The sequence below is a fragment of the Chelonia mydas genome, chromosome 12, assembly GCF_015237465.2.
Source record: "Chelonia mydas isolate rCheMyd1 chromosome 12, rCheMyd1.pri.v2, whole genome shotgun sequence".
NCBI classification, from domain to species: Eukaryota; Metazoa; Chordata; order Testudines; family Cheloniidae; genus Chelonia; species Chelonia mydas.
Window position 1 is genome coordinate 20,719,805 of NC_051252.2, and position 22,982 is coordinate 20,742,786.

The 22,982-nt window shown below is 40.9% G+C and overlaps 1 protein-coding gene across 9 annotated transcripts in view; it reads left to right on the forward strand.

Moving 5' to 3' along the window:
• Window positions 1-22,982, forward strand: part of ZNF536 (zinc finger protein 536) — a 402,112-nt gene that overhangs the window by 145,102 nt on the left and 234,028 nt on the right. For 4 of the 9 annotated variants that reach the window (XM_043526140.1, XM_043526139.1, XM_043526141.1 and 1 more), the window contains one exon: window positions 8,424-8,487. The exons of the other annotated variants lie outside the window; for them this stretch is intronic. The gene's annotated coding sequence lies outside the window, so the exon portion shown is untranslated. The remainder of the gene's footprint in view (window positions 1-8,423; window positions 8,488-22,982) is intronic. 9 annotated transcript variants of the gene reach the window in all.

Genomic DNA, 22,982 nt, shown 5'->3' on the forward strand with positions numbered 1-22,982 from the left:
TGAAACACAAACAGAACATTAAATCGGGAGCTACTAACAGCATTGTGCTTATGAATAAAGGCAACCACCATGCCCTTTATTCACCTACTTGTACAAAGCTTGTGCTGTACCAGACATGAAGTAAGGTGTCCCACAATACTCCGACCCCTCCAGTACAATCTTCCCAGACAAAACAGGCTGGAACACCTTTAACTACTCCTAGTAATAATATATACAGTGTCAACATTGATGTGCAAGAAAACAGAGTAGTTATGGAAGTGAAGTCTTGCCTCTGCTGAGTACCTGATTTTTTCCCCAACATTTGTTCATAAGTAACCAATGTGATAAAAGACGATTGCATGTATTTAATTCTTTGGATTACATGAACCATGTTAATGACTGTGGTGAAAAGCAGATCTATAAGTACAGAACTCATTTTCAACCCAAAATACCTTTGCTATTTCCAAACATTTGTGCTGTTTCATAAATGCCAGGGAGCTTAGTCCACTCTAAGCCTGCAAAACTATATTCATTAGTATTTATTCTCTTAATTTTTCAATTATTTTGTTGCTAGGAGAGTGCTTTGGGTGGAAAAGGATCTGAGATTGGACCCAGATCACCACCTTTGTAGCTCTGGAACTCAAATGGCTAAATACATTGTAGATATTTCTTTCCACTCTTGGCTGACTCTTAGTTTACCAAGTTGCATCCAGCTGCCATGAAGCTTCCCTCCCAAAACCTGAAGTTTATAAAAGTGGTACTAGAACTGCTAGTCTGTTTCTTATTCAACGTGCTCAGTTTTATACTGCTGTGAAGAAAGTTGGAATTAAACATGCACATTAGATTTTTAGTGAACTGTCCATCACTTAAATTTCTGTACTCTATATACTTTATGGGCAAGATCTTTGGCCCTCAGTATGGCACCTTTGCACCACTGTGAGGCAAAAAAGCCATATAGCCAAGAATAGCCCCATATACTTTGCAGGAGCTAGAACCACATTTTATGATAGGAACTCCTGAATTCACAATGTTAATTTTTTTTCTGGTAGATGCAGCTGTGTAGTCCACTTAGGTGTGTGTGCACCCAGTGCACCAGAGAAAGAGAAATTTGCCTAGCAGTTCCTGTAAAGGTGCGGCGCGTGTGCTTTATGGCCATAGCCCCTCCCCTAGCTATGTAAGATGGCACCAGCCCGACCCTCTCTCGGTTCCTTCTTACAGCCCATGATGGGAGTCGGAGCTCTGTGTGCTCTTAGCCTCACAACCTCTCAACTAGTTAACATTTTTCTTTTGTTGTATATGGTTAGTTGTACCCAGTGTTAGAGTAGTTTTAGTTGTAGTAGTTTGCTTCCCTTGGTGATGCCCTCACCAGGGTTTGAACATTGTCCTTCATGTGGGGGAGCAATCCTCAACAGCAATCCACACAGGCAGTGCTTGCTCTGTCTTGGCAAGACCCACGTCAGGAAGCGTTATGCGATCTTCAGACCAATTGAGAATGCTCTAGGTCTCGAGGTGACTCTTCCACCTCCCACTAGGAAAAGCGTGGACCGGCATGGGGTTGGTGACAGCTTGTGGGATGGCATGGATAACTTTAACCCTTCCCTGGTACCAAGTAGGGAGGTTAGAAACCCTGTACTGTTGGCTCCGGTTCTGGCCTTTGGGAATCCATCGAGTCCGGTATCAGTGAGGGAGATGCCTGTACCGACTGCTTCCATGTTAACGGCAGGCATCTATAGAACTTGGCCTTTTGGTCCCATCCTCTCCTTTGGTCCAGGACTTTGCCAGGGCTGCATCAACTATAACCCCTTCATTTGAATGAGCCGCTGAACCCTGGGGTCTGTTGACACCACACCCAGTGTTTCCCCTTGTGGATGCTGGGCTGGTACTGAGATCAGAATGGTGGACCTCCGTCTGGGGATTCTCCTTGACACAGCTGCAGTTGACACCGCGTATGTTTCTGTGGTGGCTTTCTCTGCCCTCAGTGTTTGGTACCATCAGATAATCTGGTCATCCTGAAGATGAAGGCGGATCAGACCAAGCTTATTCTCATTGCCCCGATGTGACTGAGACATTGCTGGTTCTCCGACTTTTTCACGCTGTCTATTCAGCCTCCAATGCTGCTTCCCGCAAGCGCCAACTTTTTTCCATGCTGGTGGGTGCTCGCGCCTCTCCCACCACCAGCCCCGCCCCCTACTCCACCCCCGCCCCAAAGTCCCTGTCCTAACTCCGCCCCTCCCTACCCCATTGGACCCCTCCCCAAATCCCTGCCCTGGCCCCACCTCCTCCCCCAAGCGTGCCATGTTCGCCCTCCTTCCCCCCGCAGCTTGCCGCGCGAAACAGCTGTTTCGCGGTGAAGTGCTGGGAGTGAGCGGGGAGAAGCAGGACGTGGCGGCGCGCTGAGCGGAGGAGGCGGAGGTGAGCTGGGGCAGGGGGGTGGGGTGGGGAGCTGCTACTGGGTGCAGAGCACCCACCAATTTTTCCCCATGGGTGCTCCAGCCCTCGAGCACCCACAGAGTCGGCGCCTATGCTGCTTCCTCTCCACCCCAATCCGTTCACTCAGAATCACAGCTGCACCTTGCATCCCAAGCTCAGTTCCCTGCATCTCACAGCGTGGCTGCTGCATGGTTGAATGAGGAGGAGGCAAGGTGTTTGGTGGCTGTCCAGCAAGTCCTGCTCAACAGTAGAAAGTCCTCTACCAGAATAGCTGATTCAGAAAAATGGAAGTGGTTTTCGGTGTGGTCATTAGCCCGCAGAATCCAACCGATGCTGGCTTCTATCCAGGATGTCTTGGACTAGCTGATACACCTTCAGTCCTTGGGGCTTGCACTTAGTTCATTAAAAATACATCTGGCACCAATACTGGCATTTCATCCCCCTGTTCAGGGAAGGACAGTCTTCTCCAATGTCATGGTAACAAGATTCTTAAAAGGGCTTCTTCGTCTACATCCTCCAGTCTGAAAGCGGTTCCCCTGTGGGACCTAAACATGGTCATAGTGTCTCTGATTGGTCCTCCGTTTGAGCCCCTAGCATCTTATCCCTTTCTGCTCTTGTGTCAGAAAACTGCTTTACTGGTAGTGATAACATCCACAAGGAGCGAGTGTGAGTTGCAGGCTCTGATGACAGAACCTGCTTATACACAATACTCCAAAGACAAGGTGACCGTACAACAACAATTTTTTTGTGTAAAGTGGTCTTTTGGTTTCATTTGAACCAGGCCGTGTATTTACCTGTGTTTTCCTAAGCCACGTTCATCTCTGGAGGAGCGACATCTCCATACCCTGGATGTCAGGCAATGTCTAGCCTTTTATGTGAACAGGACTAAACTGCTTTTTGTGCTTCACCTCATTTGTTTGTATCATATGTAGACCGCATGAAGGGTCAAGCAGTCTCTTTGCAGATGACCTCCAAATGGATAACATCCTGCACTGAGACGAAATAGCCTTTGCTATGCCCTTGCAGTGTGTGCAAGCTCATTGTACAAGCATGCAAGCAACATCCATAGTGTTCCTCAGTGACGTTTCCATATTGGACATTTGCAGGTCTGCTATGTGGCTGTCGATACATACATTCATGAACCATTACTCAATAACCGCATTTTCCAGGGCAGATACAAGCTTTGGAAGAGCGGTCCTGCAGTCCTTGTTTAGGTAGACTCTGAGCCCCACCTCCTGGCAGGAAGGGGTACTGCTTGTGAGTCACCTGAGCGGAATGCATCTACTCGAAGAAGAAGAAAGGGTTACTTACTGTCTCTGTGGTTCTTCGAGATGTGATGCAGACATGTATTCCACAACCCACCCTCTGTCCCCTCTGCATCAGAGTCTTGTGTCCCGGTAGTTCAGTGTGAAGGAACTAATGGAGGGGTGAGGTGGTGCTGCTTCATGTAGCCAGGGAAGGGACTATGGCCGCGAGGCATGAGTGCTGCCCCTCAACAGGTCCTGCTAGGCATATTTCTCCAGCGCTGCATGCGTGCACACCTAAATGGAATACACATCTGCATCACATCTCGAAGAACCACAGTCACAGTAAGTAACTGTTTCTTCTTCCATTGCCAGGAAATATTCTTAGTTCCCATCCTCACAAAATGATAGCTGTGACTCGTGGTTGAAAATACTCATTGACATACAGTGATGATTATTTTTTACTATGATTATTTTTCAAGGATGGTATTTTCATTATGCTTTCTAGGTGCTCCAGCTCCACTCCCCTGATGTCCAGTCTGTATCACGTAGACAATTTAACTAGGCTTCTGGCAGATTCTTTGCCCGCCTCATTCATCTGGCTTTCTGTAAATCGAGAGTGGGAGGGGAAAGCCGCCTTTCAATTCAGAGCGGTATCTTCTAGTTCAACATTTTTCATCCCTTAAATTTTTATGACACAATTTCCTTATTTAAGACTCACTGTTGCTGGGTGACAACTGTCATACTGCTAAAGCATCTTAGAAATCCACAGCCTAGTTTAATATGTTGTATCACAGTGACTTGAACACTCAAATACGTTAGCAATACCTATTCTGCTATTCTTGTTCTGTCAAAGCTAGAAAATTCTGACTTGTCTAATAAACAGATAAACCAGTCACTAAATAAGAGCATAAAGATTGGTGACTTTGTGCTTCTTATAGGCTGTATAAGCGAGAGCTCTGGAACAGCAGAAATGTGCACAAATCAGGCATATGTATATGCTGACCACTACCTACAGACTCTGTTGGTCAGTCTGCTGCTCTGAGTTTTCACTGTTCTAGACTATGGTCAGCTATGCTGCCATGGTCAGTGGTGGCCCACTGTACTAAGTTATGCCCAGCTTGCTGGTGGCACAGACTGTTGGGCTTCCAATGCAGATTTCAAGTGGAATGGCAACTGATACAAAGCTCCTGTTTTGGCACCCTTCACCCATCTAGACTGTATTCTTTCTTTCTTCCCCAGTTTTTCTCCTCCCTTGATGAAGAAACGCAGGCCAGGCAGCCTCTCATATTCTGGGCAGTTGTTTTTCAAGGCCTTTGCTAGAACTCTTATTAGGATTTACCCTCAACTTGAGTCCCAACAAGGAATCTAGGGAGAGAAAGATGAGAATGGAGTGGTCACCTTTGGAACTGGCACAGTTCAGTCTGTGCTTGCTGGCTTCTTTTGCCTGGCCTGTGGAAGCACAGGAAGACACAGGATACCTCTATAGAAACACTGGGTTAGCAGCAGCACAATTAGACTCTTCTGTCAACAGTTCCTTCTGTACATCTGAAGGCACTTGTATGGAATGGATGCTTCAGATTAGGTAGGACCTTCAGATTAGGTAGGTAGAATCCCTTCATCCCTCACAGCTATAATGGCTCTGAATGGATGTCCCTAGGACCCTCTTCGGTTTTCAGCTATTTTAATTGATTCATCAATAGTAGCCTGAAGGATCATTTGGCTTCATCCATTGTTTGGGAGGTTTTTTGAACTAAGTTAAGAGAAAGAGCCATTAAAAGAATAACCTAGCTTTTGGGGGGACCAGCTGGACACAGCCTTAAGGATAATAAACCCTGCCAGAAGGGGCCACGTCTCCCTCAGCCTCTCACTTTAAGAGATTTGGGATGGGAGGTTCATGACTGCTTCACATTTTTCCAGGTACGCCTGGAATAGGTTTGTAGAGGAGTCTTCATATTGACAGTGTCTGCTCTCCCTCCTCAACAAGTCTGACTGGTAGTCAGAGTTCTCTGTTTCTACAGAATAGGACTGCAGCCATCCAAGACAGATGGGTCCTTTCAACTGTGACAAAGGCATGAACCATCAATCCTAGGTGGTGTCATTCAGAGGTTGTTTCTTGCTCTGGGCTTGACTGTCAGTACAGAAAAGAGATCAAAACCTAGAACACCTTGGGGCCTCCAACACTCTCAAATGGCTCATCTTTTCGTGATCCCTGGACAAAATGGAAAAATCAGGAGATGGTGCTTAAGAGTTTATTTGGTCTCATGGTATCATGTCAAGATCTGGTACCATGGTCTAAGATCTGGTCTTACGGTCCAAAGGCAGTTTCTCAAAGTAGAAATCTGGTCAAATCCAAGGAAAAACTCCCCATCTCCACCCTCTACACACTTCTTTGTCAATGAAGAAATTTCCGAGTTAGTAGAAATGCAAGGAGAATATATTGAATCACACCTAGAGCATTAAGATGTCTCTTAAAACGTTTGGTACCCTCCCATTGAATAAATTCACTTCATTCCAAGCTGTTCTTTCCTGGAAGGTATCCTTCTTGATGACCACTACTTCAACTGGCAAGATGTGGGGAGCCAAGTGCTCTCTTGCATTTCCCAGTATGTCAAAATGGTCCTATATGTGTGCCCTAATTTTCTTCCTACAGTTTATCATCCTGTCACCTGAATTAGACTATTGCTTTGCTAGTTTCTGCTCTAAATCCAAAGAATAAAAGGAGGAAATGTGTTTGATGTGTGCAGGCCATTAACACCATACATTTCTGGAACCTCAGAATTTAGATGCATATATACCAGGATGAGAAGAATGGTATAAATAGACAGAGACTCAGAATCCCTTCCTGAGGGGTTCTCAGTATCCCAATTCCTATTGGTGAGGTGGCTTCAGTCTTGTATAAGAGAAAGTAGCAGGTTTTCCCCACCAAGTTAAACCCAAAGCCCAGTCTTCACTTACAACTATAGTTTCCTGGGGGCAAAAGTGGAAACTATGCAGGGCAGTTACCTGGCTCACGGGGGGAGAGAGAGAGAAGGAAGTGGTATCTGGCTGACTGAATGGTACGAAAAGGGGAGCTTTTCATTAGTCGCCCTTCCTTTGGACATCTGCATGGGAGGAGATGGCCCCTTTAGTGACAGCTCAGAAAGGAATTAGGAGCTTAAAAATTCTCCTGTTTGTTTCTGCACATTTCAGACAGCTAGTCAGAAAGCCAAAGTCTGTGATGCATATTTAAGTCAAATACTGTATACATTATTACATCTCTTACTGATTCAAAATTGAACCCTACTTGGAAATGAAGGACCACACTGCACTACCAGTGACAGATGACACGGCTCTCAAGCAGATGAGAGACCCTAGAATAAGTCAAATAGAGAGCAGAACAAAGTATGAATTGTGCATATTGCTTAATCCATTTTAAAAAGAAGACACCAACATTAATTACTAGAATGATGTCCTTGCCAACAGAATAATGCACAGTGCCATCCTATTCCATCCCACCTCCCTTCCATGTATAGGCCATTAATTAGTGCCTTTACAAAATGAGTCTTGTAACTAAGAATTTAGTCAGATTCATGTACAAATATAATTTTGAAAAGGGTACTTATGATGAAGCAGCAAGAATGCAAGCTGCCCATTGGCGAAACACTGATTACATAGGCTGTCTTGAAATGTTTTGGAGCACTATGCAGTCAACCTGCACATACTAAACCATATTGGAACTTTGTAAGCTCCCAAAAGACCATGTGATATACTGATGTGGTTTGGATATGGGATGGTCCCTCTACCAACTTGTCTTCAAGTTAATTTTTCTTGAAATGGTACATTTAACCACTTACTCTCTGTACTATTGTGGATCTGTATCAGCTTGAGATTTGAACTATATGGAACAAACCGGTCTAATGAAAAAACCCCTTGCAGATTCAGTTCAGTTTCCTGTTTAGCTGGTGAAATAGAACTTATTTGTTTCAATTAATGATTTATAACCATCTGACCACCAAGAAAGCTAAGCCATATGCAGACACTGAAGATAAGAATACCCACCCTGTTGATCCTCATGTGTCACCAGCATTGTTGATGCTTTGCCTGTTGAGGTCTTACTTCAGCAAGGAACTTAAGCACATGCTTAACTTCATGCACGTATGTAGTCCCATTGACTTACCTATGTTAATACAAGGTTAAGGGTGCAGCATTAAAATCAGGAAATGCAAAAGTGAAGGTTCCAAAAGCAACATTAATGTGACCATATTGTGCATCCTATATGCTTATGCTATGCATTTTACATCATCAATATTTATTTAGTTATTTATTTAACCATTGCCACTGGGACCAGCCACATCAGTCTCTGCTCTTTGTTGTATGGGAAGTCCTTCAAATGATTTTCACTGTTTGAGTCACATTTTGGGAGGCACCCCTTAGGAATTCTTACACAGGTCTCCAGAGGGGACAATGTAGTTCAGCATAAATATAAACTCACTGAGACGTGAAAAATTGTAGGTACATTTGATGGGAGACTCTCCAGGATGAGCAGCAGGCCCAGTAACATTACTATAAACATGGAGCCCATAGAAATTTGAACTGGAACTTTTAGAGCAATAGGAAAATATGTTTTTCATTGTAAATCAATGTAGTTGCTCTTGTGTTTGAAACTGTTCTGTGTGAGGACAGATACATTAGGCCGAATTTTGTAGGCATTCTTCTTGAGGCTTATGGGTGTGTATTGCAAACTTCTGGAACTGTCTAAACTTTTCCTTATATTTTTCCTTCATTTAGGGAACACACAGAGCTGACCGCAGACTGGGTTATAAAATAAATGTGTTTTATGTTCATTTTGCAGGTATGTTACTTCTCATTATTATATAATTTGTGACTTGAGGTCTGTCTGTAAGGACATGGTTATAGCTGAAGAAAAGTATTTAGCAATTTATATGAGTTCAGTATGTCAATGATGGTAGACTTAAAATTAGACATACCTGCTTTGTGCTGGGTTTGTGGGAGCGTGTATGGATGTGTGTCACGGTATCCCTGTGTTCTGCCTGCCTCCAGAGAAAAGGGTTATTTTAGGGTATCAGTCCCATTCCTTGGGAACGGATCAGGCATGTGGAGCAGATCACTTGGCGTAGTGCAGGTGCACCACCAATAGGAAGCTGCATTAATTGTTAATGGGTTGTCCATAGCAACTTAAAGATAACCTGCAAGTGATTGATTTTTTTTTTTTAAGTCCATAATGATTAGGAAAATAACCATAATTTGCCATTATTTCAACACATTATTACTTTTCCCTTTTCTCCTTCTTAGGTCTATACTGTGTTTGTTTTCTGATCATGTTCTTCTTACTCCACTGACATGGCCCAAAATGCACTGAGTTGGTACGTGAGCACCCTCAGTGGAACAGAAAGTCCAAGTCCTGTGGAGTTTTTTTCCCCTTTGTTTTTATTTTCACCACTGAGGTTTTACTTTTTGTTTTCCTTCAGAAAACCATAGAGGACCATTTAGTAATGAAAAAACTGAACTTACCTTTTCCTTTACTTGCTGTTCCAGTGCTAATCAAAAGTGACATTGAGGTCACCGGGGCATCTCTGAGCAGGAAGAAGGTGAACAGAGAAGAACTTGTGGATCTGTTAAAGAAGAAGTAGGAGAAATTGTAGAACAATGCATTGCTCTAGCTGTGGATTATGGTTATTTTCCATGTTGGCTTCACTGATATTATGGCTGATTACTTTTTCTTTAAAACTTTTTGCAGATTATCTTTAATGATAGGCTGGTGTGACCATCATTTTTGGTGAGTTTTTCAGCTTTTGGAAGAGATTTTACAGGGGGAGAAAAGTTCTCCTTAGTGTACAGAAAGTGTAGTGAAAATATAAAGATAAATTCTTGCTTGGGGCACATAACTGGCTGTTATTTAAATCAGTAGGCCATGACATACAGTGGTCCAAGTTCTGTCCTGCATGCATAGAAGGGGTTTAAAGATTTGAGCCTCAGTCAAAGCCCATCAAAGTCATTGGAAAGACTTCTGTTAAGGTCTATGGGCTTTGGGTCAGGCCCTTGATGTTTATATTTAAAAGGAACATTTAACATTGTATGGAATAGTGCACAAGTTTAGATACCAGGAGCTGTGTGAAGATTTTGTTGCCAATTCAAGCGCTGCTTCATTTCAGTGAACAGATCCTGCAGAAAAGTTTATAGTTTTTCATGGAAAGTCTGTATAATTTATGTGTTCTAACCAGACCAGCAAAACTCAGTGTCAGACGAATTTCACTTTGAGTTTTGTTTTAATATTCTCGGTGTGATTCAGCTGTGAATGTGTCCTTGATCCCCTCCAAAGGTACTACAAGAGGTAGCAAAATACTGTGGTTTTATAGCTGTTAATATTATTTGCTATTTACTTCAACTTCAGAGGGTTTTATTTGGGATAGGGGTAAAGATTCTGTACTCAGTCATCTCTTCTTAGTTATTTGTAGTAAAGTAGTGCCACGAAGGGCCCAACTGAGTTCAGGGGCCCATTTTGCTTTACGCTGTGCAAACACAAAGTAAGCGACAATCTCCGCTGCAAAGAATTTAAAATCTAAATGGACAGGAGAAATGAAGAATTTATTATCCCCATTTTGGGGATGTGAAACTGAGGCACAAAGATATTAAATTGACTTATCTTACGTCACACAGGAAGCTTCTGCCAGATCCAGGAATTGAACCGAGGTCTTCTAAGTCAAAGTCTAGTGCCTTAACCACAAGATCATGGCTCCTGCTTATGGTGTTTTCCAATCTTCCACCATTTGTTTCATCTCAGGCCCCATATTAGACCAACTTCCTTTTGGCTAGGTTGGTGGCAAATGGTTTTTTTCCCCTCCTAAGAAAATTTTTGAGATTTAAAAATTGGGACAAAAACTCAAAATCACAAATTTATGCAGACCAAAAATCAAAAAAAATTTCGGATTGAGTTATTTTGTCTCAATAATTTCAAAATGTTTCATTTCACGTCTATTTTTTGTGCATGTTTAATATTTTAAATCAAGGTAAATTTTAATACAAAAAGTCATTTTGAACTGACAGAAGGAAATTTTTTATTTAGAAAATGTCAAAACAAGAAGTTTCAGATTTTTAATTTTTTTTGAAACAGGAAATTAATTGAAACCAATCCTTTCCCACAAACAGTTTTGGTTTCAGTGGATCATCCTTTTTCAATAGAAAAAAATGTTTCATTGAAAAATTCCCGACCAGCTCTACTTTTGGATGAAGTGGGCAAGATGAACCCAGAAACACTGCATATAGATTGATAACTGATGCTGGTTCAGGTACCTTACCCCTGCTTCCAACAACTACCAGTGGGGGTAACTAAAAGCTTCCAAAGTGTTTCTTCGTGCGTCAGTACCTCCGCATCAAACATTTAGAAAAGAAAAAGTTAATACTGGCCAAAAATGTGTCATTTGAAAACACCCACCATAATACAGGTGTTTCTCTTTCTCCTCTCTTTTTTTAACCATACATCTTAACTAGCTCACTCTTTGTAAGCTTTGTAACAGAAAACTGCAAACAACTAGCACATTGGAATCAGATTATTTTTTCTAAAAAGGCACTGGTTTACAGCAAAATTGTCCATGATAGATATTAGTTTAAACATTAAGTTGCGGTACAAGAAGACATGCATGCCTAATGTTGGAAGTAAATCATATTTGTTCCTAACACGTTGGAGAAATTGTTCAAGAACAGTTCATCCTTCTGTAAATCTTGCCCCAAGGACAACAAGACCTTTGAGTTGTCTGCTGCACATGTGCCACTTGCATAAGTTCAAACCGTCCAGGGCTAGTTTTAATGCACACCCAACTTTGCCAGAAATGTTTCAAGTTTTGCTTTTGTAACCTTATGGACCTTTTGTTTGGGCTTGACCTATTTTCCCCTTTGTCAGGATTTCCGTTTGGATTTGCATTGCCTATTCTTATCATCCCCAGTTCCTGTCAAAAACATATTCTTGTATATGTTCAAAAGTTCAAGTTGCTAAAACACTACACTTTTGTAGGATAGAGGGGATAGTCACATTTCGTCACCTTCTTGGACAAATGCCATGAAGGTAGGGGAGCGTGACCCGTGTCAGAATAGGACCCTGGGTGTTGAGTGGCTCCTTTTTATATAAAAGATGCCAACGAAGAGCGAGAAGTTCTTTTGGGGGGAAAAAGCTCCCATTTCCTGTTCAGATTTAGCACTGGAGGTGACTAGAACTAAAAGTATTCTTGAAATTGCAGAAAAACCTTTTCTTGACTTCTAGCAAAAATATAATTATTCCTCCCGCCCATCACTGAGCAGTGTAATGGTCTATCTATCTATATCTGCCTTCCAAATGTAGGAGATTTTGAACTTGTGTTGAAAGTACAATGTTAGGAATCAGGAGATCTGTTGTGTGTTCCTTACATTCCTCCAGATTTCTGTGTCACCTTGCACAAGTTGTTGGGTGAACATTTTCAAAAGTGACCATTACTTTCTGTGCTTCAGTTTTTGGGTGCTCAGCTGGAGGCTCCTTAAGTTGGCCCAAAAGTTGGACAAACACAATCAGTTTTAAAAATTCTGTCTGTAACCTTGCAATGAATCAGTTTCCACATCTGAAAAATGGGGATAATACCAGTTACCTACTGTGCATACATCACAGGAATGCTAAGATAATAAATTCATTAATACTTATACAGAGTTTTGAAATGCTCAGACAGAAAGTGCTATTTAAGGGCGAAGTATTCTTTGTCTTTTTATGTATTTAAATAGAATACGATAACCATCATCATGAACTATTCATATCTGAACTATTCATATCTAAACTATTCATAAAAGTGACTCTTGGTTAGAAGGGAGCCTGAATTAATTCCTTGGACCCAAATCCCCAAGATGGTAAATAATATTTTAGTTTTTTGAAAAGGGCCCAAGAGTTACCTGTACTATTGATAGGATGTAGTCTTGTGTTAAGGGAAGGTTTTGAGATGAAGAGTAGTCAGTGGGAGTTTTAATTGCAAAAGGATTGCAGAATATGATACCATGGGAGGGTTGCATCTTTGTGTATGTGGAGGGCCCTTGAGAGTGGAAAATCTGCCTGGGATGGTCATGGAGGCGCATCAAGGTCACAGCATCCACCACCATCTTCTGCTAGGGAGATCTGTAGGGGACCAGCACTACCAAACAAAGTAGGTGGTGCTTGCTGAGAAGGGTGGGTGGTTAGGGCGGCTGCTGGCAGTACCAATTCAGTACATCCTTCGGTAGTCTCCACCCTAAAGATTCTGTGGGACTTCTGTGTGTTTTAAAGCTGCTCTCCCCTAGCGTAACCCCTGAGTGGTGACAATGGTGAGAACATTGCTTGCCCTCAGGTGGGGCTGACTCCCCTCAGGAATGCAGCAGGCCCTGATAGGAAGGAGCAGTTTGTACCTCCCGACCCAGCAAAACAGAGTCCTGCCCATAGCCTTTAATTCCTCAGAACAAGGAAGTTACTGTATTGTTTTTGTTTTATTTTGTCCCTCTAGGTATTCAGAGTATTCTTCGTTAATCTTCCTTATTTATTTAAATGTTAATTGGTCCTTGTTAATTTGGTTTTTTGTGCTGAAAGCCAAGGTCAAGAATGAGACCACCTATATTCGCCCTTAGCATGATTACATGGTACCATACTGCTTCTTGGAGAAAAGTAACAAGAAGCCTCTTCCTTGTTTTAATGTAACCTTTATGTTAGGAAAAGAGTTGGAAAGAAGTTGGCTAGAGAGAGAGAAAATGCATGCTTGATACTATCTTGAAGGACTGAATGATTAAAGGGGCTGGTAAATTAGAAGACATTTGTTTTGAAAGCAAAATATCACTTACCCCCTAAGAAACAGACATTTGTGGCCTTGGGGTTAGGTATAAAAATAACACAATCGTTTTTGTACTTAGAAAGGTTGGGAGTACTAACAGTGGAACCAGAAAGTACTTTACCTTTCACGTCTTCACCTATGTGCAACTCTCAAAGCCGCTGCTTTTGGTTGTTGCCCCAGTAGCAATAACTTCTAAGAACACCCATCCCTTTGCCAGGCATGGCCATTTTACAAGATAAAAGCAGGATTTTTCTAAAACAGATTCTGTACCATGGGGCAAAACCGTAAGTAAACAAACAGAGCTATCATAACACTTTAAATAGTAATCAAATATGTTTTGCTGTTTGCATTCAAAGGGGTGGAAAGGTAACTTGACAAGATGAAAGAAGGAACCAGATTTGTGTTCCTTCCCCCCTGTCTCCCCAGTAACAGGTAGAGAGTTTTAGTGAAGACTTCAAGGCAAAAAGAAAAAAGCATAGAATATACTGTTATGGTGTTATTTTTGTCTTTCATTTTTATGTCAACTTATTTGTACTTAAAGGAATCTTTCCAAAGAGTTAAGAAGCATCATTAAATAAAGACTGTGAAATGTGCAATATGGCTTATTTATTTAAATGTTAATTGGTCCAACGAACACTTCTAATTAGCTCTATATTTGCTTAGCAAAAAGTTTTACAAATTCCAATTGTGAAAAGCAGCTATTCTGAGCTGGTAAGCATGTTGCAGAATCAGCTATGATTTTTCTATAGTTCTCAGCCCTTGAAGGCACAATTTAATTTTTCATGTATGCATACTAGCAACGGTAAACACTTGCGAGTGTAAAGAACCTTCTTTAATTAGCTGCACAACAATTAAAGGATTCACAAACTAAATTGAACCCTGTCTCTGTGCTTACTAGCTGAATTCTACCACCTGTCACAACAGCACTTTGTTCAATCTGTTATGCAAAATCATTATAGCAATATAGCTGAGGGAAAAAAAAGAGAAAACAGCAATTATTTCTTACTTTTCTCTTGAATGGGTTATTTTGGGTTATACTGATGTCAGGTTCATTGAAGCTAACCTTTTGAAATCTGTAACAGCATAATACTTATATGGCAGGCATAGAATAGCTAGAAGAATATTTAGTTTTACCCTTTTAAGAGCAAGTAAGGAACATCCTTAAAGTACAGTACTCTCTCTGATCATTTAGGAAAAAAAAAAACCCAACTGTGCTAACTCTTGCAGCAGCCTGTTGTTTCTCTTCGTCAGACAAACAAGTGACAAACATCTAATAGTACAACATACTCCTTTATTATTAAAGCTTGTAAACCGATGTAGAAACTAGTTTTAAAAACACCATTGCAAAACAGTGGCTTCTTAAGGTGTGGAGGGTTGTACCATTTAGTTTCCTTGTTCACAATTCTAATGTTCCTGTTTATTCATTATCTTTTAAAAATCTTTAACATGACTTAAAAATTAAAACTTTCATACACTGGACTTTTTTTTTAATTGCGCTAACTTTATTTCCTCTACTGGCAAGTGATTGAAAGCAAAGGAGGAGTTTTACGTGTTTATAATGCAAGGCTTGGTCACGTTTGCATTTAAAGTGAAGTTCTCCTTAGTGCAGAGAGGATGCACAAAGCCTCAGACACCAGTTCAGCCCCACTTTGATTCTTTGTGACCGAGCTCTGGTGCAGTGGCTCTGCAGGTGGTCTTCTCCATGTATGAAGGACTCTATGGTGAGCCCTGATAAGCCTGTATGGTGTGGGTCTAGGTGAGCCCCAAACTTCTTCATAAGAATGCAGAGGGCTAGTAACTGAATAGGCTGGTTTAGCTGCTGTGGAGGGATTTCACTGCCTGTCAGCTGGGGTAGCCCCTAGAGTTACCTGCCTAAGTCTCACTTACTTTGTTCAGTGAGAGGTGAACTTCACCCCTGTTTCTCAACAGTATACTTCTTACTCAGGTGAAATTCCCAGTGAAACCAGTGGAGTATTTTGGTTTTGTATGGAGCACAAGGCTGGGCCATTAGTGAAGGGACAATATTTATATTTCTTGTTACTTCACTACAGAAGCTGGTGAGGATACTGGCATCTATGCAAGCTTTCATATAAAAGATGTAAAGGTATATTTTGTGCATACATTCACCTTAACCGATGAGCTGAAAGTTGAGCTGCTTGCTGACAGTTCCCTAAATTCATATCAATAACATATTGTTAATCACTGTGACTGAAACTAAAAGTGTCTGCTGTTGGATAAAGGATACACGATATGGGCATTTTGTAAGCTGGGGTTATAAATGAATAACTATACTCATTCAAAGTGCCTACATTTTTCAATATTATAATATTTTAAATACATGCCCCTCTACATCATTTAGTGAAAATGTGGAAAAAGTACAAAGAAGCCTTTTGAAAACACAAAATGCTTTCCATAAAAATGCCATGAGGAAAATAAAAGCCAAAGGTCTAAAGTTGAGAAAGAATGTGTTTTTATATTTCTCATAGTTGAAAGCTGGAAGGGAGACTGTTGCTTTGTCTAAACAGCTCTATGATACATGGATAAATCTGCACTGAGAAATGAGAAATTAGAACTTACTAAATATGCCCTGTTCATGCTTCTTCAGTTCAAATCAAAATATCTGGCCTGTGCAGGATTAGGAAATGTCATTAATTGTGGATAAACTTACATTTAATTAAAAAAGAGATTTAATAATACTCAATATATGCACCACTATAGATACAGAACCTTAACCTAAAAACAATATACTTCTTACTCAGGTGAAATTCCCAGTGAAACCAGTGAGGAGTTTTAGAAACAATGCAATGTAGTCTTAAAGTTCTGTCCAGACAGCTCATGAGTAGAGTTTGGCAAAGGAAACCCAAGCCCCTAAAAGTCACTGCTGTGAGGCTCTTGAGGCCCAATCCCATGAGGTGATGAGGCCCCATCTCCCACTGAAACAAGTGAGAGAGCACCTACTATGTCCTTGGTTAGGCACTCGAAACTCAACCCAGATTTCTTAAAAGGGCCCCTGAGCTTTTTGAACCTGTCCAGTTACTCTGTTTTAGGGCTAAAATCATGCAAGCTTTGCAGTTTTCATATTGCTATGCAAAAAAACCAGCTCAAATAGATTCCAACAAAATTTTCCTTTGAGTTTCTGGGTTAAAAAATTTGGAGCAAAATTCAGCATGTGTGAGTACTTCAAATTAAAACGTAGGGAAGGTTTACAAGAATGAGAGAAAATAAACTCAAGTCGCAGAGCTATGCATAGCTCTGCTCAGAAGCCCCTGAAGTTCTCTCAGTGAAAGTAGCTTAATGTTTATTTGCATGTTATTTTCTAAACTATTATAGCAGAGTACTGTATTTTAATCTGTGGTTTTTGCGATCAGAACTCCTCAGCTTTTCTCAACCTATTATAGGGCAATAGCCTCTACGAATACTGTCAGTCATGCTAAAGGGTTTGGTCAGAACCTTACTAGACTTGGCTAGAGTAGGCTGTTAAGAAAGTATTCCAGTTAGCAGAGTCCTTCTTCCCACTGACTTTGCAACCATAATTGAACCTGCCAGTGTCTGTCATCCTGTGACTGCATTTATCAGACCTAATTTGTCAGTGTTGTTGCCACTCACCTATCAGCCATGAATGAGAAAGTTTCTCTGACTTCAGTCAGACACCCAGAATATTGTAATTAACAAAAAAAAATGTGTAAAGGCCTTTTATCCCACGGATATCTTTCAAATGTATTATATTCTTTTAAAAAAGCAGCAGCAATCAACCTCATTTATCCATCTTAGACATATCTGGAAGGTTTTCTGTGCCTGTTTCATAATGATTAGAGCTAAAGCAAGGATGCCCACACAACACTCAGGACTACACTAGCATCTTATTGGGATACTGAAGCCCACACCAGATTTGCATCTAAATTTACATAGATTGTTTTACCATAATCTTTGCTTATACCAGTGTCTTCCTTCATATAGGATATGTATAGTCATTCTGTTTCCTCTGCTTGATCCTGCAATGAAATTATAGGGTGACATTTATTCCTCACAAGTTTCACTCACTGACTTCAGTGGGATGGCACAGGTGTAACCAAAGGCTGATTTTGACCCCTTATTGTGACTTGTTGATATCATAATCATTTCCTTGTCCCTAGGTCATTGAGAAGGAAAGGCAAAGTTATGAGGCAAAATAATATTAGCCAGGTTAGAGACCATTTTAACAACAGCTAGGGAAATAAAGAAAAGTATTCCCAAAGTCAATTGCATTTGGTACAAATGTTCATGTTCAGTATTGTCTACCAATTCAAGTAGCCATTGAAAGGAATAGTATTAATGACAGCAATGTTGATTGACCATTTTTGTTTCTCTAATATAGTAGTCTGGAGGGGCAGGGGGAAAACATGTTGTATTAATATTCTCTGACCGCTGGGTACGTATGATTATAGCAGTTGCAGATCAAGCCATGTGTGTTTTTGCTGTGTACTGCAACAGCTAACCCCACATTTGTAAGACTACACCACTTATCTCAATGTGAAAGCGTAACAGGAAGTATTAGTGGCTTCTAAAGTTATCAGCTCCACTGTTGTGTTCATGACAATGATCAATTAATAACATTAAATGACAACAACAGTGATAAATTGTATCAATAGAGGTATACACAGACCAGAAGACCAAACTATAAAGAGGATTTGTATTTTCCAGTGTTCCATTTTTCTAGGGTGACAATTAAGTATAACTTTGCTATTTATTGCTAATAATGTTGCTATAAATGATTGTTGAGCTTCCTCCCTCCATCTCTTTCTCCATGGAACTCTGCAAAGAATTTGCTGGGTTCTGTCTTTTGAAGATCAAAAATATACAAGGCGTCATTGCTGCCATGAGTCCAGGTGCTTTATCTTCCCTTGATCCACCTGCTGCAGTCCAGCAACCCTGCCGCTTCACATTCCTCTTCCGCTCCTTGCACCTCTGCTGAAATGGCTGCAAACCTCTCTGTACTTTCTCACTGGGATCCCCCTTTCCAACTCAGGATTTGTAACACATTCTTTTTTTGGAAATTATCATTAAAAATAAATTCATTCCAGTAATTGGGAAACGAGAACATGTAGTTCATATGTAGGGACCACTGCACCCCTATCTAGAAGACAAACCTACACTGTAGTCTCTTTTGTTGTCATGTCCGTGTTTTGGAGAAGGGAGAGAGGGAAGAGGTGTGGGAGGGAGAGACTGGCAACTATCAGAAATTCTGTGCTGGCAGGCTCAGCACAGGTTAAAAATCTAGTTTTCACAGCAGTCATTTATGTTCAGTGGAAGAGAGATGTCTAGCTTCTTGAACTGAGCAATGAAAGTCAGGAGGCCTGGATTCACCTGGCTCTGTTACAGAGGGTGTAATGTCTATTTAAGTCAAGTGCAGAGTGGGATATTTTCACAATGAGGTAAGAGAATGTGCAGTTAGGCATGCTTTTAAAACTGGGAGCATTTTCAAGGCTGTGGCAGGATTTTCAAGAGTTTGAAAATTTGGCCCCTGCTCTGGCTGTGTAATTTTGCCTATGTGCTTTGAAATTGAGTGCTTAGCCTCAGGGATTTTCAGGCATAAGCTTTCACAAAGTTATGGTACCCAGCTGTTGCTGTGCTCACAGTATGCTAAAGTGTTTCTGCCCTTGACCCTATCTCTGTCCATTGTGGTCACACTGGGTAACTTGATGAAGCAGTATAGATATACAAAATATCAGAATACCAGCATGAAATGGATGAGTATGGATAATTCATCATCCATATTATGCCTGCCCAGAATAGCTAGTGGAAATATATTGCAGAATAGGACATATGCCAGTTAAAGAGGTTTCACCCCCAAATTAATACATTTAAAAATAACACTTCAGGACACATCCATGGCCAGCTGCATCTAGGGTCAACAAACATCATGGTAAACCAGGGGACACAATCACCTTCATTATATTAAGTTCTGTGCATGAGTTAGGGGATGGGCAGGAGATAGATGTTTCTCTGTTTGATGTGAGTAGATGCTGAGAATGCTCTCTTCAAAGTCCTGCTTTCACAGGAACATTTGCTAATCATCAGAGGGAAACTTGTTTGCTGGAAGAGGCACCTAGTCAAGGCCCCTCTTCTGCACTTGGGTGCTTGCATAAGAAGAGATTCCTGTATTGCTGGTGTTGACACCATTAGATTCACCAACTTTTACCAGTAGCCCAACATCCCAAATACCATCCTTGCCAAGTCACACCAAGTAGCTTGATAAATATCCCCACATTCACCCTTCCTGTTTCCTAGGCAGGGCATTCGCCTGTTTTCTAATGGGAAAGAGGATGTAGTGGGGCCATAACTCTTTCTTGGATTGACCCAGGACCCAGTGCAACTGCCTGTGATTAGAGGAACACAGATGACAAACTCCCTCTTGGGTAGTCAATGAGATGAAGATTCCATCTCTCAGAATGTTATGTGGACATATGGTTCATTCTAGATATGGTGGGGAAGAACGGAAAGACTGAACCTAAAGGAATCCAGAATAATTTATTGCATTAATCTGGAAAATATATTGCATTAATCTGTTTGCTGCTGGCTGAAACATCTGCTTTTTTACTGGCTTAAGTTATATTGAAATAGGGTACTCTTATTCCAAAATAAAGGATGCCTGCACAGAGACTGGCACTGAAATAATTAAAGGTGTGAATTACATCTGATTTAGTTATTTCGGTTCCACGTAGCACATAGACAAGCCCTGAGTTCCTGTAGCACGCTCCACTGGTTTGAGCCATTTTCCTAGTAAAGAAATCCTCAGTTTTCACAATATACTATACTGTTCTGCTGTTTAATATTCTACAGCAGTGGCCCAAAACACTATAGTAGCAGTATGGTAGGCCTTATCATTCAGGAAAATTCATATAATATATTTTAGTGTTTGGGTTAGTTAATGGACCTCTTGAAATGTCCTCCTTTCTGTTTACTATAGTAGCAGAAAGAAGTTAAGAAAATGTATTTCTTAGAGCTACTTGGGAATTTTTTTTCTTTCGGAGGGAAATTTTGATGAAAATGAAAACAAATTCAATTTTCAGAAGAATATATTGACTTTTATCAAAAAATGAAAATGGGAAAACCAAACATTTTATCCAAAACCTAACAATTTTTTAAATGTAAAGGTTTCAGCTGTCTGACAAAAAATATTTTTTTTTGAGGAAAGCGGGTACTTTCCAGGAACATTTTTGTTTTGTTAGTAAAGCAGTTTTCTGTCAAAAATGAGGACCATTTTCCAACCAGTCTTAAGTTTCTGAGGTAGAAAAACTGGAGTGTAAAGCACTATCCCATTCTGGATAGGCAACTTCCCAAGGGCTATGTGTATGTAGCTGGGCAGAGGGATTCTAGACTAGGGCAAGGTTTGTTTAAGTAAAGCTTTTGTGATGAACATTTGTCTGGAGGATTGACTAGAAGTTTGGCTTTGAGGTAGGTCAGTTTATTTGCCTGCTGCTGAAAGGGTGCACTTGTTCGTGAAGTTAGAAATCAGAAGATCCCTGAAGTTCTATAACAGTCTAACTGATATGACCTAGTTTGAATAGCTGCTAGGGGGAAAGACAAGACAGTGAAGAAACGACCATCAATCTATGGATGTTGCTGACTGCGAAAATTTAATTCTTATGAGATGGTTAATTTCTCATTGTAGCCATTTGAGTTGGTATTACCAATGGCATTTTAACCCACCGTGACCTGTGCCAAAGGTTCAAGTTCCCTGGAGTACAGTATCAGCATTAGCTGGATGAAAAGCACCATTAGAAATATCAGGTTTGGAGATTATAGGAGGCCACAAGGAAGAGTGACCACAAGTAATATACGCACAAGTTATTAAATATCCTTTTATTAATAGTTTCATTAAGCAGATGAATAATGCCACAAAAACATACATACAGACAGAAACTAACCATGTAATGTCCAGCATCAGTGATTTCATACTCACTTGACCTGGGGAAACATTGAGATGAGAAAGATGATTGTCAGGTGCCTGTCCTGTTGAGTGGTTCTTGATGTGCTTTCCTACTCACTAAGGCTAGGCAACACCTTTTATCCTGAATTTCTTTTAGACCCACTATGCTACGCATACTATGCACAAATGTCAACCCCCTTTTCCTTATTGGCACTTTTGCACATTATGAATTTTAGGGTGCCCCATTTCTCATAGGCTATCCCCAGACCCCTTATTTGCATTGGCATCTACATCAATGAGTTACCGTAACAACCTGAGTTATTACAAAATCCTCCAAAATGTTACTATCAGGCATCTTGCGGTATTAACTGGTAAATTGCAGTACATTTTGCAGTCTATTGCTGTCTAGTTTCCAGAACATCAGCATTTAACACATCTTTTACAGTAATCTTACACTTTCTTGATACAGGGTTCTCTCTGTCATCTAGTCATACCAAACTATTTCAGGCCCGATGCCTTCTGTGGCCAGGCTACATATCTTGCAAACCTCAAGTCTGTAGGCCTTGCGTTATAGCCTTATCTTACTTATATACGTAATGCACACTTATCGGGGTACACAGTTATTAATCCTATACCCTTATAGTGTGATGCTATTTATATTTTACCACTTAAACCTACAACTCAAATCTAATCTATTACCCATACATTGATTACATAATTGCATAATTATATATAATTAGCTACGGCAGTTAGTGCTCACTTTAACTGTAACTAGATATTTTTCATGTTTTTATACATAATGGTGCTTACTTGATGCCTGAATATACTGGCTTCAAAGACTGGAACAACTTAGCTCCTCTCTGCTTCTCCTTTTGCTCCTTACCTCTACTGCTCCCCTGAAGCCATGCAACTAGACACCCCTTTCATGTCCCACTCCTATTCTGAACCCTGTGCCACGTTCTACATGACAGCCCCCTCCTGAATATAGTGCACCATGCCTTCACCTCTCCTCCCATGGCTCACTGGCTCATTGGCCTCCAGAATGGAGCAGTTTGGCCAGGGACATGCCAGTGACCCAGGCAAGGACAAAGAATCTATACAGACACATTTGGACATACAGTCCGTTGATATTATTCCCGATTGCATCATTGCAGTATATGCTGATCATTCCGATGGAGCTGTAGATCCTGACAGAAGGGGACGGAAGTACTTATTAGTTCATACAGCTTTCCAGGGTCACTAACAATGCTGGGGAGAGGGCGAGGGGGTGGAGCTGTCATACTCAGGAATAGTCTCTGTGCCTGTGGGAACTTTCCTAAGGCAGCATCCATGCAAGCACCTCTTGGCTGAATCTGGTTTCAAAATCTTTGACCGTTTGAGGATCCAGAAATGTGTATGTAGTATGGATTACAGTGATGTAATACTCATATTACAAATGTGCTGGCCATTGAAAACTTGCAGCTTACTTTAGCCCCATAAAAGTACCTGTTGTGTAGGAGTAATTAGGCACATCTGGAAAAGAGAGATGTCTTTAAATTCATAAGGACGTGTTATTTATACATTTCACTGGCAGTATGTCCTATCATATCTCATCACATAACCTGAAGT